General features: G+C 34.7%; 1 long non-coding RNA gene across 1 annotated transcript; it reads right to left on the reverse strand.

The window, feature by feature from the left end:
- Window positions 1-537: 537 nt before the first annotated feature.
- On the reverse strand, window positions 538-2,356 carry LOC135776089 (uncharacterized). The gene is made up of 6 exons (XR_010544036.2): window positions 2,075-2,356; window positions 1,515-1,627; window positions 1,346-1,411; window positions 1,139-1,245; window positions 945-1,041; window positions 538-864 (listed from the first exon to the last, which is right to left on the reverse strand). It is a non-coding gene; the product is annotated as an uncharacterized lncRNA (long non-coding RNA).
- Window positions 2,357-2,605: the final 249 nt, after the last annotated feature.

Here is a 2,605-nt window from a genome sequence, read left to right on the forward strand (position 1 = left end):
CCTTCAAAAAGGGTACAAAATTGGCTTTGACAGGGTACACTCATTGATTATGGTTTTAAAACTTATACATATATCTCAATCTAAGTACTGTAAACTTTAAATTAAAATTGCATATGACTCAATATATTTGTGTTGGTTTAGCCAATCGGTTAGCGTAAAGGTACATTTTAAACATTAGTAAAAAAAATGATAACAGAAAAGATAAAATACACAGTGAGTTTATTCAACAATCATTTATTTTACAAAAGGTTTAGATATAAAACAGAAGTGTGCTGTTCAGTCCAAATTCACAACATTAAAAACTAATATTACATTTACACTTTACTTATGAAATATATCATGTATTCCTTTATGACAGGAGTGGGGAACCCTGGGTCCTGGAGGGCCACTGTCCTGCAGAGTTTAGTTCCAACCCTAATCAAACACACCTGAATTTCATTTTCAAGTAATCCTGAAGACTTGAATTAGATTTTTCAGGTGTGTTTAATTAGGGTTGGAACTATACTCTGCAGGACAGTGGCCCTCCAGGACCAGGGTTCCCCGGCCCTGCTTTATGACTTTAACAGACTGTCCAAACAGGAATATTTTAAAACAAAATCAGTGTGCTGTTCCTTAAACCAAACGACATTTAAACATTTTTAACAGGGCCACATCTGTCCTTGCCAAGCAGTGAGAAACACACAAATATACATTTTTTCCCTGATAAAACTGTGGTGTACTCACAGCATAATGAGTAAATGAATAGGTCCATATGGAGTTACATTTCTTTAGTTTTTGTTGTGTTAATGACGGGTGGTAGAGGATAGTCAGTCAGCCACCTTAATGGTAAAGATCGAAAACTGCTCTGGGCACGTTCATACTTATCTGTGAGAAAACACAAAAATATGAATACATTTTCCACTGACAGAACTGTGGTATACTCACAACATAAATAAATGTGGTACCTTTAAAGTTTTTGCGTGTGAATGATGGTTGGTAGAGAACAGTCAGCCACCCTCAATGGTAAAGATCCAAACTTGCGCGGGAAACGTTTGTGCTAAACTGTGAGAAAACACACATAAATATGAATTAATTTTCCACTTACATAACTGTGGTGTACTCAAACAACATAATAAATAAATAAATGTGGTAACGTTACCTTTAAAAGGTTTCTGTGTAACTGACTGGTGGCAAGTAGACAGTCTGTCAGTCAATCTCCCCCCTGACTGAGAGATTCAAACTTGCGCAGGAAACGTTTGCGCTAAACTGTGAGAAAACACACATAAATATGAATTAATTTTCCACTTACAGAACTGTGGTGTACTCAAACAACATAATAAATACATAATAAATGTGGTAATGTTACCTTTACAAGGTCCTGAATGACTGTTTGGTTGAGAGCAGACAGACAGTCAGTTAACGTTAGTCCTTACTGAGAGAGAAAACACACATAAATATGAATTATTTTTCCACTTACAGAACTGTGGTGTACTCAAACAACATAATAAATAAAATAATAAATGTGGTAACGTTACCTGTAAAAGGTTTCAGGGTAAATTACTGTTTGGTGGCGAGTAGACAGTCTGTCAGTCAATCTCCCCCCTGACTGAGAGAGATTCAAACTTCCACGGGAAACATTTGTGCTAAACTGTGAGAAAACACACATAAATATAAATTAATTTTCCACTTACAGAACTGTGGTGTACTCAAACAACATAATAAATAAATTAATAAATGTTGTAACGTTAAAAGGTTTCTTGGTAAGACGTGTAACGTGTATAACAGTCTGTCAGTTAATCTCCCCCCTGACTGACTGAGAGAGATTCAAACTAAACTGTGAGAAAACACACATAAATATGAATTATTTCTCCACTTACAGAACTGTGGTATACTTAATGCACATTAACCTGCTCATAAAAATGAGTCTAAGGAGTCTGAGGCAATAGTGCTGTGTCAATATCGCGTTGACTCGTCGTATACAACTTTACACAAATAACCGTAACCGAATCAGTATTAAAATGAAGAGCCACGACAAACAACACATTTTTAAAGTTTAAAATGTTTTAAAGATGATGAATGAGTTTCCAGTGCTTACCTGTTAATGTTCTTTATGTGTCTGTCGTCCTCCTGCGCTGCTCTGTGAAACTGACTCCGACCGTGAGATGTGGGGGGATGGGCGCGTGTCAAAATAAAAGCGCGGGGTTTTTTTCGGTGTGTGTGAGGGATTTAGTTATTCAGTATTTATAAAATATTAAATATTTAAATAATGGTTAATCAATTGCAGTTTTTGAATTCATATCAAAGTTTTTATTAAGTGAAATTAACTTTTTTTCATTAAAATTTAAAATTTAAATTTAAAATTAAATACACTGTCAATGAACAGAAGAAAACTAATACTACTTCAATACCCATGTGTCCAACTAAAGGAAACAAAAATTGACACAATAGTTATTTACGTTACTGACCAGATTTACAGCAGTTGTCTAGAACAACAAATAAAAAAAATGGCAAGAGGCTGTCTCTTAACATTGTACCTTATCCTTTAAAAGAAATGGTACAAATATGTACCTTTTAATGCTTGGGAACAAATATGTACCTTTTGACCCTCAAAAAGGTACAAACATGT

This window comes from Paramisgurnus dabryanus, chromosome 21, assembly GCF_030506205.2.
Source record: "Paramisgurnus dabryanus chromosome 21, PD_genome_1.1, whole genome shotgun sequence".
NCBI classification, from domain to species: domain Eukaryota; kingdom Metazoa; phylum Chordata; class Actinopteri; order Cypriniformes; family Cobitidae; genus Paramisgurnus; species Paramisgurnus dabryanus.